This window comes from Durio zibethinus, chromosome 23 (assembly GCF_047325235.1).
Source record: "Durio zibethinus cultivar Kanyao isolate XHJ-2024 chromosome 23, ASM4732523v1, whole genome shotgun sequence".
NCBI lineage: Eukaryota > Viridiplantae > Streptophyta > Magnoliopsida > Malvales > Malvaceae > Durio > Durio zibethinus.
The window spans coordinates 17,735,541-17,749,321 of NC_143184.1; positions in this window are offsets into that span (position 1 = coordinate 17,735,541).

Genomic DNA, 13,781 nt, shown 5'->3' on the forward strand with positions numbered 1-13,781 from the left:
TCCAGAGGTAACCTCTAATTCTATTTATTCAAATTCATATGCTTTTGATGAATTGTAAGATGCTTATAATGAGCTATATGTTGAATGTGAATCAATTAAGAGGAAATATAAGAAAATGATTTTAAAGTTAAATGTAGAGAATGAGTTTTTAATGAATGCAAAAATTGTTTTGGAAAAAAAAAATGAAAAATTGAAAATAGATTTTGAAACCTCTTAAAATAGGTATGAAATTCTAGAAAAAGAGAATTTAGAATTGAGAAAGAAATTTGAAGTTTTGATGAATCAAAAACAAGAGCTTTTAAAGAAGAGTTTAAGTAGTAAAATGATTAAATGTAATTTTTATAATTTTTATAGTCATACTACACATACTTGTCCTATTAAAAGAAAAAATTCATTTAGAATTAGGCAAGTATGGGTTCCAAAAAGAACAAGAGACTTGGTGACTAACTCTCAATGACCCAAAGTAATTTGGGTACCAAAAATCAAATGAGATTGTCGCTTGTAGGTGTGTTAGAGCAAAGAGCTATAATGTGAGATTGAAGATTAAATACTCTAGATACACAATGGAGATGGATAACCTTTAAACTTTTATTTGAAGAAGATTTGAATTTGGTTACCTATTCTTGATGAAATTTAGATGCTTGATTGATTATGAAAAATTTGGTTGTCTATTCTTGTTGGACATAGGATGTTTAATGGATATTGGTATATGCTTCTTGAATATATCGATTTTACTTGAGAAAATGTGAGCTTGAATTAAACATGCATTTATTTTGCATAAATAAATTTTTGGAATGATTTTAGCATGAATGACCATGATGTTTAAAAATTGCTCAATTTGTTTATAGTGCTTGGATCTTGTGAAATATTATTTAAACGTGATTGTTATATTCTAAATTGTTATAACTCTTAATTTATGAATTTATGAACATTTTGTGTTATATTGATTCATTAGTTTTGTGAAATATTTTTGATCTTGTGCTCAATTGATATATCTCTTGATTTGTGATTTTGAATATGATGAACTACTTGCTTGTAAATGATATGTGTTATTGGTTCATTTATTGTTCTTGTCAAGTGTGTGCATATATGATAAATGTGATTTTTCTTCACTTGACATGGTTGCAACATGACTTAAGTAAATGAATTTCTTATGATGCTTATTTTTAGCTTAAGTCATTGATGATTATGGCCTATTATTTGTGTAGACATATTTATGCTTTTGTGCTAAAATTTTCTTAAATATGTTTTTGATGATAAATATGTCTACCTTGAATTTCTAGTTTTCATATGGCCTAAAATTTATTTTGGCATATTCTTTGGTGATTTATTGAATATATATGACTATTAAATATGTCTATCTTGTGTTCATGAATGATCTAAAAGGTTTGATTTTTACACATTACATGAGAACTTTTACTTTAGTGCCATTCTTATGCTATTTGATGTTTAAATTGATATATGGCCTCTAGCTTAAGTATATATCTCCCTAGCAATTGGCAACTTATGCTTAGTGAATAAATTTTCTTTTACCTATAATGACTTAGAATATGAAATTGTTTTCTAATAATTGGTATAATTTTTATCAATTGATTTTCTTGGTGCTTCTAATGAAAATCTTTTGTCAAGAAAGTTTTTTAAGTCTATGCTATGAGAACTTGAAATGAGCATGAATAAGCCTACATTTTTGGAATTTCAAGTATAGCAAGCAAAACATGTCATCCTCATCAATCAAGCCTAGTTTTGCTCAAATAAAGTGGATTAGAGAATTCAAAGCCAAATGAGCACAACAACAAAGCTTAACATGGATGGAGGTAAATGTATCAACTTTATGATATGATGTATGAGTTTGAATACATATACATGCTTGCTTTAATATGTGCAAATATATGATTTTGTGGTTGAATATATAAATATATTGCACATATTAATCACCAAGCCACTTGGTAGATATTGTTCTAATTTTTTTAAAGCTTGGATTGATTAACTAACCTTCATTGATATTCATGCCTAGTTCTTAATTGCTTTGATAAGATTGATTGTTTTAATGCATGAATATTTGCATGAACCCTTGAACATGGATATGAGTTAAATTGATTGATTTCTTTATACATGTTCATTAATTGAGTCCATTGAAATAGCATATACCACATTATGTCTAAATGTTTTTATGTTTTTTGGTATATTGCTATACATGTTTTTAAAATGTTCTTGCATATGCTTATGTGATTTTGATTGAAATATATGATTGAATACTTACATATGTTTGAGTTAAGTATTTTGCTATACATTGAAATAATTTGAAATATATTTGAATAATTATACTTTTATTATTTCTTTGCTATAGCTTATGTGTTCATCATGTTTGGAAAATCATGCTTATATAATCTTTGTTAGGACATGATAATTGAACCTTATTGCCCATTAGTATTTATGTTTTATTAAATTCATATGAGCTTTTGGTTCTTGTTTAGATAGGTTAGCTTATGAAAGACTACTGTTATCATTTATGCATGTATTGAATGAATCTTTCATATGCTTGAAGTATGTTTGTTCTATGAAAGTTGTTGAATAAAATTGCTAACAATTGGTAACAATTGGTATCAAAATTGCTAAAGATTTTTTTTTTACTTTCATAGATGCTTATTTATGTGCCTATCCTTGATATAGTTTGTACCTCTCATGTAAAATTATGTGTGCCTTATATTGATTAATCCTTATTTTGAAATTGATAAGAAATTTTAGAATGCAATTTTGCTTAATTTATTTTGTGATAACAATTGGTATGCTTTTTGATAACATATCTTTAACAATTGGTATCTTTAACAATTGGTATGAGCTTGTATGCATGTGCTTGAATTTATGCTTAATTGCTATTAATATTTTAGGTTCTAAGCACATCTTATGAGAACATGATTTATGAGTAGATTGCATATCATTCATTATCCTTTGCTCATAAATTTCATGTAGAAATTTTGATGACTTGTGCTAAAATGCCAAATTTGGATACACTTATACTTTTGTGCTTGAATACATGTATGTGAACTTCATTGTACATATTATACTTGATTACATGCATTCAAAATACTCTTGATGTTATTGGTATCGAGCATTTTATCTTATGCCTTGAATTGATCTCTCTTTCTTTTGAAATGACAAAAAAAAAAAAAGAGTTTAGAGATATTTCTTCTTGTATGCTTATTGCAATTGATATAGGAGTTTAAACATTTGGTATAAAGAACATAAACAAAAAAAAAAAAAGAGAAATGTTTCATGAATATATTTGTTAATGATGTCTCTTTGTGTTTATTTGCTTATTAATATGCTCATGCCTTTTTACTATGACAAAAAAAGGGAGAAACATCATATAGACAAATTTACTTGTGTTTGATATACATATGTTTATGTGTGCTTAATTGCTATATATGCTCTAACATATGTTTGTTGACTTGTGTTGGATTAAGATGCATAAAATGAGGAGGAGTCTTGCCATTGGATTAAGGTGCACAAATTGAGGGAGAGTTTTGCCATGCATTGTTTAAGGGGGAGTTTTTCAAAATGTCTTTCAAAACCTTAAATGTTTCAAAGAAAGTTCTTCATCAAGCAAATTTATCTTTAAGTTTTGTCATTTCAAAAAGGGGGATAATGTTAGTCTTGAATTGATCATTATTTTAAAATGACAAAACATTAAAGCTAAATAAACTTGATCAAGATTTTGAAAAAGATTTATTTAGTACATGTCCTTAAGTTTTATATTTTGGTACTAAATAAATAATATGATTTTCAAAGTTTAAACAAACCTTTCTTGATGTCATATTTCTCAAACCAAATCTACCTTTAAAGATTATTTATTTGAGCTTAAATGAAAGTTCAATTTTTGTTTTTAAAGTGAACTTATTCATTTTGGACTTAATACAATTTTGATAATATTGGTTTTGAGAAATAGATTAAGTTAGGAAAGTTGTTTTTACAAGAACAAAGTTTTCCAACATTGAACTTATTTTATTTTTGTGTATAAATTCACAAGGTTTTAATACTTGAATTTTATATGGTTGGAAAGCTCTTTGAGTCTACTTTCTAATGGATCAAACAAAATGAAAATCCAAATTTTTTAAGAAAAGATTTTAAAATTTTTACTAGACACACTGCAGTTGTCCAGAAAACTGCATAAATGGTAGATTTGAAAATTCACTATAATTCGTACACAGTGAATTAGGTGATGAACTATATATGGATCGAAAGCCCTTTAAGTCCAGTTTCTAAATCTTCAAACGATTTTGATTTGGATTTATATAACTCAAGTTATGATCAAATTAGTGAGTAGAGTACAGAACGGGAAACAAGGGATCAATCAGGTAAGCTTTTCAAGCATAAAATTGTGCTTGAACCAACATGAACCAATCGATCCCCTCAAGAAGGGATCGATCGGTTCTGGGCGTGAAAACCTCCAACAGTTACTTTTTCATCATTCCAATGAGCATTTCTTCACCCCAAGCTTCTCCAACGGATAGTTTCTCAATTTCTTTATAAATTAGGCACTCCAACACACCAAAAAGTAAGAGGAATCAAGATGAATCAAGAGAGTAAGAGCCAAAAGCCACATTTTCATTCTCTCAAAGAATCAAGAGTTTTTAGAGCTTCAAAGTCTATATCTTTGTATTTATTGTATCCAATTTTTATTTGTTCATCATTTTTTTGTACTTAAACTTAGCAAACACTTAGCCTTAGAGAGGTTATTCTATTGTTTGTAAAACTACCTTTGATATACAAAGGTGGAAGAGAATAAGAGGTGAGGTATCCTCTTAAGAGCTTTATAGTAAGATTGGGTAAAATACTATAAAAGGTAGAGGTTTCTATCTTAAGCCTTGGAAAAAAAAAAGATATGTTGTATTTTGAATTCAAGAATAATGGATTGAAGCCTTGGTGTGGACAACCAAGAAGATAGGATGTAAATGCCTTGTGAAGAAATACTGAACCTCTATAAATCATTGTGTTTGATTTCTCTATTCCTATCTCTTTACAATTTATTATTGTTTATATTTGATTTTAGATTCATTAATTGTTATTGTCTGCATTATATTTTCATCAAAAGTGCTTATTGTTTTAATTTTCATTCAACTATATTGAAATTATTTGTTTGGAAAGAATTTGGAGAAATCAAATTCACCTCCCTCTTGGATCACCATCTAACTTATAAAGCTAATATAAATACTGTAGTTTTAAATAAATTTATGGTTAAAATTTAATAATATTAAATTAAATATAAAAATAAAAAAATAATTAAAAAGGTAAAAATGATTTGAATGAATATTAAGCATAAAATTAATTGAAAATATATTTATCACCTTTAAATAAAGTAGTAAAAATTTTCACTCACTTTTAAATAGTGTAAAAAATCTCTTTTTTTATATTATTCAAGGGGTTGAACAATAAATATTGCCACATTAATGAAAAGTATAGATAAATATATGTTAATCATTTATTTTTACATATAAATTTTGAGTCTAAAATATAAGATAATAAAAAGTTAGAATCAAACAATTATTTCAATGTTAAAATGTGAAATACAAGTTTTATTTTTTTAAAAAAAAAATTCTTCAATTCTTTTATTCCAAAGAAATTTGAGGAGGGTCTTGGTTGACTTGTTTTTTACTTCACAATTTACTCTAAGACTTTAGGGATTTTTAAAAGTCTTGAAATTTAGGCCCAAATTTTTGGAATTTTTGAAAAATTTGAAATTTGATCTAAAATTTTATGAATTTTTTAAAATTTAAAATTTGGTCTCTAAATTTAAAGATTTTTAGATCTATGGAAAAAAAATTCAAAATTTGAATAGTTAAGTAATGACTTCTAAATATAGAACAAATATGATTAGATTTATATAGATATTAAATGATAGAAAGATTGAATTACATGGAGAAATTATGAACAATAAGTTGGTCAAACCATATTAACTTTTCTTAGCTTTTGACTAGTAATGACACATTGTAGATGTCAATCTTAATAGATCAAATTATATAATTAGTTCATGTACTTATATAAAATTTAAATTTTAGTCCTTATAAAATAATTTGTTAAAATTAGATCCTCATACTAGTCTAACTTAATAATGTTGGTCCAATTGATGATATTGTTACTTCATCTCGTTAAACAGCTGATGTGGCCGTTGATCATGTTAATGTGACATTTACTTATTAATATGACAATTAAGATTGATGAAATTAGTTGTTAAATTATATAAATAGTTTCTATACTCATACGAAATTTAAAATTTAATCTCTATATTCACAAGAAATATGAAATTTAGTCTCTATACTCACATAAAATTTAAAACTTAATCCCTCTAATACAAAAAGATATTTTAAATTTTTTAATTTTTTCAAAATATTAAATTTTAAAAATATTTTAGTTCTTTTAATATATTAGTTTTTATTATATATAATTAATTATTTATAATATCATATTAATAATATTATTATCATTTATATTAATCAATTATAATATTAATAATTTAAATTAATATATCAAAGTTAATATTATTTTAATTAGTATAAATATATCATAATGAGAATTTTTAATTTTTTTTATCTTCACAAAAAAAAAGCTTATTTAAATAATTAAGTTTAAATCTAACTTAATAGCCTTTTAACAAGACTAATAATATGAAATTAATATAATAAAAATATATTAAAATAAGTAAAAATTTGTTAAAAATAACATAACTAAAATTTATATAATTTATAACTATACACATCAAATATTTGCTAAAAATAATTTTTACAATAATTTTAAAAAATTTCTTAATTTTTTGTAAGCATTTAATTTACTTTGAGCCACAAAAGCTCTAATATCCCAAATTTTCTAGTGAAAAAGGAAAGCATAAATTTAAAGTAAAAATATAATACTACAATTTAGAATTTTATTTCGGTAGAAATGATTTTCAAAACCCTAAATTTTGGAGGTCAAAACTTTGCAAATCATAAAAAAAACAACACAAATTGGTTTAAATTTGTTTATAATGATTTGAAAATTTTTGGCTGACACTTCTTCCGCTCTCTTATATTTAGATAGAGTTTTACAAATACCTCCAACTTAAGAGTTTTCATATTGCCCTACAAAAACTGAGATAATATTTTACATAAATAATAACTATTCAGAGGTACCCTTATATTTAGACTAAATATCAAAATTATATTTATTTATGATATTATCTTATTTTTAAAATCTTTTTTTTAAAACCTTATTTATAAAATGTATGCATAATAATAATAATAATAACAATAATAATAATAATAATAATAATAATAATATAAATGCAAGATAATTAAACATAAATAACAAAGTATGAATGTATGCAGTAACAAAGTAAAATGAAATGAAAATGCATGAATGGGATCAAGGGTCTAGGTTAGGGTTTAAGGTTAAGGCTTATGGTTGGCTTAGGTTTTGGGATTGGTTTAAGGTCTAGGCTATGGTTTAGGGTTAGGTTTGGGGTTTGGGGTTTAGGGTTTAGAGTTTGGTTTAGGGTTTAGTTTAGGGTTTAAGGTTTAGGGTTTATGTTTTAAGTTTAAGGTTTAGATTTAAAGATTGGGTTTGGTTCAAGGTTTACCATTCATTTAAGGTTTAGAGTTTGACTTAGGGTTTAAGTTTTAGGTTTAAGGTTTCGGTTTAGAGCTTGGGTTTTGATTTGGGGTTTAAAGTTTATGTTTAGGGTTTAGGTTTTGGTTTAAGATTTAAGATTAGGTTTGGGGTTTCGATTTGGATTTAGGGTTTCAGTTTGGGGTTGATGAGAAGTGCATGTGACAAAAATAACAATAATACTATTAATAAAAATGTAATTTTTGATGCATGAAAAATGCATACTAATAATATAAAATTAATATAGTAAAAATTTATTAAAAATAATATAACTATAATTTATATAATTTATAACTAAACACATCAAATATTTGCTAAAAATAATTTTTAAAATAATTAAAAATTTTTCTTAATTCTAAAATTTTTTCTTTTTGTGAACATTTGTCTTATTATGAGTCATAAAATCTCTAACATCCTACAATTTCTAGTGTAAAAGGAAAGCACGAATTTAAAGTAGAAATGTAATACTATAACTTAGAATTTTATTTAGTCAAAAAAGATTTCAAGAAAATTAAGTTTTGGAGGTCAAAACTTTGCAAAATATCACAAACAGCATAAACGATTATAATATTATTAATATGATATTTTTAATAATTAATTATATATAATAAAAACTAATATATTAGAGGAACTAAAATATTTTAAAATTTTAATATTTAAAAAAAATAAAATATTTCAAAATATTTTTTATATTAGAAAGATTACATTTTAAATTTCGTATGAGTACATGGATTAAATTTCAAATTTCACACAAATATAAGCATTAAATTTCAAATTTCGTATGAATATAAAGACTATTTGTATAATTTAACAACTGATTTTATCGATCCTAATTACTACGTCAGCGAGTAAATGTCACTTTAGCATGGTCAATGACCATGTTAGCTATTTAATGGAGATGAAGTAATGGTGTTATCAATTGGACCAACATTGTTAAATTAAACTAGTACGAGATCTAATTTCAACAAATTATTTTGTAAGGACTCAAGTTCAAATTATATATAAGTATAAAGACTAATTGTATAATTTGACCTAAAGGAAACAATAGTAAACTTTGAGTGTGGTTTAATTAAAGGTGAGCATATATCGGTTCAAACCGATTTAACCGATCAAAATTAATGAAATATGGTCATTTCGGTTCGGTTTAGTCAGTTTTCGGTTATAGTCAATTTTGAAATTGGTTAAATTGATTAAATCGATCAGTTATCGATTTTCAAAATTGATAATTGAATTAACCGAATTAATTGATCTTATAATAACTAAGGGTAAATATATATATTCTCTTAAAAAAAACCATAAATTTAACTCACTTTTTCTAACCCACCTCACCCACACTGTGCCCCATTTCTGCTCTTTGCCTCTCTTAATCTCTTGCTCAATTGCTTCCTTTTTAATCTCTTACCTTCTCTAATTTGCTGCACAAGATTTGTACAAGATCAGACAGTTGTAGAAATCTTCCTTTGCTGCACCAGACTTACAACCATCGTAAGTTCCTAAATTCTGATAATCTTTATTTTTTCTTTTAGCATGATACTATAACAGTTGCCAAGATGGGATAAATTTCTTCTTACTTCTTGAAGCTAGTGAGGAGTAGGTAAAAGTCTTTTCATACGTGTCCTTATTTAAGGCTATATTCTTCTTATCTACTCTAAGCTAGATTTGCATCGGAAGCATGTGAATCCATACAAGCCATTGAAAAAAAGCATATGAGCAAGAGATGTCAACCCAACCCCAAGGGTGTGCCCACAAAAGGTCAAATTGAATGAAATAGATTAGAAGCCCTATTTTCTTTGCTGGTGCTTTTCAGCACCTTTGGCAAAATGAAATAAAAGCCCTATTTTCTTTATTGGGCTTTTCAGCACCTTGGGCAAAAATCAAATATCTCAACTTCCTTAATTGGTTCGGGTGTTCTTTCTTCTTCCGAGTGAGATCCCTTAGGAATCATAGTTCCTAGTAGTGCTTGTCATCAAAGTATAAAATAAACTCTTAGCCATCTTCTCATTTATTACCCAAAAAATGTCACACTCTTCCAATTCCCCAAAATATATTTTCATTTTTTCATACCTTTTTAATTTTGACATAATTTTAAAAAATTTACTTTTTATTTATATTTAAACTTATCATAATTTAAATTTAAATCATTGAAATTAATAATCTTTCATTTTTTTTATAAATGAATTGAAATATTGAGTTTTTTAGTGACATAAATGCAACTATCACAATTCATAACAATTAATGATTAATGTAAAGCTTATGAATCATTTAAATTAAAATTCAAATGGTTAAAAATTATAGGCCATATAAATTACTAGTAACATCCAAAGACATTGAATTCTGAGTTGTCAATAATGGACATAATAAAGAGTTCTTGATTTCTTATTTCCTACCTACACTTTTTGGCCTTAGACATTGAATACTAAGTTATCATAAAAGTTAAAACAAGCAAATAATTAATCTAAATTGTGCTAGATGCTTAAATTAAAAGCTAAAATAAATGAGCCTAAACTATGCTAGATACTTAAATTGTTTGTTAATAAAACAAGCAATTAATATATAGTTTGATCAACAAACTATTTCATTATTTGAATATAATTTAATTATTTATTTTTTATTGTTTGGATATAATTTGATCACTTGTTTTTTTTTTTTTTTTTTTGAAGATGTCAAATGAAATGAATGATATGACTTTGGATTCTACACCTAATCAAATACAATCAGCCTTTCAACTTCCTGCATATGATGAAGTAACAAAAAATGAAATTGTAAATTTTAAAATGATGAGACGAGCATCTAAGCCATGGTCAAAGGTATGGGACCACTTTACTAAATTTGTTAACGAGGAAGGTAATCGTAAAGCTAGGTGTAATTATTGTGATAAAGAATTTTTTGCTAATCCTAAAAAGATTGGAACCACTACTTTAAAGAATCACATGAATTCTTGTAAAAAGCTTTCTCGTGTTAATGGAGATAATGGTACTTAAATTGAATTGGTGTTGCTATCAAGAGGATCAAAATCTTTAGGCACATGAAAATTTAATCAAGATGTTGCTAGAAAATGTGTAGCTAAAATGATTATTCTAAATGAGTTGCTATTTAGATTTGTGGAGTTGGAAGGATTTAGGTATTGCATGTCAGTTGCATGTCCTAGATTTCGTGTACCATCATAATGGATAGTTGCTAGGGACTGTTATTAACTTTATATTGACAAAAAGACTCATTTGAAGCAATTCATAAAATCATCTTCTACAAAAGTATCTTTTACCACTAATACATGGACCTCATTACAAAAGATTAATTATATGTGTCTTACGGCTCATTTTATAGGCAAAGATTAGAAACTAAACAAAAAGATATTAAATTTTTGTCTCATTTCTAGTCATAAAGGTAAAGCTATTGGTAAGACGGTTGAAAAATATTTGCATGATTGAGGGATTGATAAGATTTTTACTGTTATAGTTGATAATGCTAGTTCTAATGATGTTGCAATTGCATATTTAAGAAAGAAATTTAACAATGCTGGAACTACTATTTTGGGAGGTAAATATCTTCATTTAAGATACATTACACATATTGTTAATCTTATTGTTTGTGATGGATTAAAAGAAATGAATGAAACAATTACTTGTGTTAGAGGGGTAGTAAAATATGTGAGACAATCACCTTTTAGGTTGCTAAGTTTAAAGAGTGTGTTGTTAATGAACATATTTAGAGTAAAAGTTTATTGTGTTTAGATGTTAGCACTAGATGGAATTCTACTTATTTGATGTTGGATGCAGCTCAAAAGTTTGAAAGAGCATTTGATGCATTTGATGATGTTGATCCTTATTACAGAGGTAAGCTTTTGATGAGAGATGGGGTGCCCGATCAAAATGATTGGGCAATTGTCAAGGAGTTTTACCTTTTATTGCAACAATTTTATGATCTCACCATGAAAGTTTTAGGTACTTTTTACGTCACATCTAATACTTTTCTTAGTGATATATGTAATGTTTATTCCATTTTGCGAGAATGGCAATTAAATCCTAATGTTGAGTTGAATGCAATTGCAAAAAGAATGAAGGATAAATATGATAAGTATTGGAGAAATATAGAGAAAATGAATATGTTGATTTATATTTCTTCTATTTTTTATCCTTCAAAAAAGCTTTCTTTTGTTGACTATTACTTCATGAAAATGCATTCTTCTGATGAAGCTTCATTGATGATTAAAAAAGTACAACAAGCAATAGAAGACTTGTTTAATGAATATAACAAAGTGTTAAAACCTCAGTCTAAGCAAGTTGGTGAAAGTAGTCAAGTAAGTCAAATGTCATAGCTCACTGATGATGAAAATGAAAATGAAATGACAAAAAAGAAACAAAACTTTAAGTCCAAGTACAAGAGGTATAGGATTGAACACGACAAAGATGAATATAAATTAGAATTGACTAAATATTTGAGTGAGGAGCCTGATGATGATGATGATAGTGATGACTTTGATGTTTTAACTTGGTGGAAACTCAATAGCCATAAGTTGCCTATCCTTTCTCATCTAGCTCATGATGTATTGGCGATTTTTATATTCATAGTTGCTTTCGAATCTGCTTTTAGCATTGGTGGTCGTGTGCTTGATGCATATAAATGCTCTTTAACTCCTAAAACTGTGCAAGCCCTTATTTGTGCTCAAGATTGGTTATGTAGATCTTTTAATCTTGATTCATTTCAACCTGAAGATGATTTGACACAGTTTGACAAAATGGATGTGAGTAATATTTTTTTATACCATCATTTTATTTTTTAAGTATTATTATTTTTTATTTTTTTATTTGTTTAAAGCTTACTTTTGTTATTTTTTGTTTATATATTTTTAGATTTGTCAAAAATTGCCTTAGATCTAGTAATTGATTAAGAAAAAGGTGCATGAACTTTTTAAGGTAATTTCATTATTAATTTCTATGAATATTTACAGTTAGAAAATATTTATTTTATTCTTTGACAATTAATTAAAGTTTTGATCTCTTTAACATCTTAGGAAACAATGAAGGATCTGCACCAAAGCTAAAGGTTCATGTATAAAGAATGCTGTTAAAACTTAAAATGTCCTTTAATTGGCTTATTTTATATTTTTTTTATGAACTTTTATATCCATTTGCCAACTCGGAGTGTCCTTAGCTTGTTTTATATTTTGTATGAGCTGTAAGCTCAATTTGTCAACTTAAAATGTCTTTTATGTTTTGCATCAAAGTTATGATAACTATATTTGTTTGATTTGCTTTATTAAGTTGGCCTGTTGACCCTTGAAAATTTGTTTATGTGTTGAAATAACGATTATTATGTATTGATGACTTTGTTTGTTATTTGATATATGTTAGAATAATACTTTTTAAAACTTATTGTTTAATTTATTTTGATTAAACAAGTTTAGATGAGTATTTATTTGTCTTTTTTCTTGTAAAATATTGTGAAAATTATTAAATTCTTTAGTGATTTAGTTTGAATGGTATGTGAATTTGAGTTTTATTAGATTAAATTTGTAGCTAAAAAATTATTTAAAATAAGAAAAAAAATGATGAAAAATTCAGTTATTTAACCAAACTAATCGAACCAAACCGATTTTTGGTCAGTTCAATTAAATTGGCTATTTAAAATTTTGTTGATCGGTTCGGTTACTGGTAAAATAAAAGTTGGTTAATTCAATTATTAATTTTTTTAGACTGAATTGACCAAACCAACCAACTACTCACTCTTAGGTTTAATATAATAAAAGTAAAGTAAAAGCATAAAAAAGGCTGATTAAAAACAAGAAAACAAATTTAAAATGGAGCCTAAAGAACCTCAACAAGGCCAGCAATGGCTGCTGCCTGTTGAGCCGCACAGAAGGCAAGGAAGAAGAAAGCAAAAAAATTCTAAAGGTGGTTCTCTTTTCTCAAAACTATCATGTTCTTTTTATAGTACAACCTATGTATTTTCTAAGCCATTCCTTGGTCTCCAAAAAACCACATCAACCCCCTCAATTGCTGGAGAAAATGGAGAGTAGCAGTCCCCCCTAGAGAAAGTGACTTCTTTGGTATTTTTGTCCATGTCTTTGATTTCCCATGTGAGCTTGCTTAGTTGGACCAATTGTTTTTCTTGAATCCGCCATGTATAGGGCGAGTTGACAACTG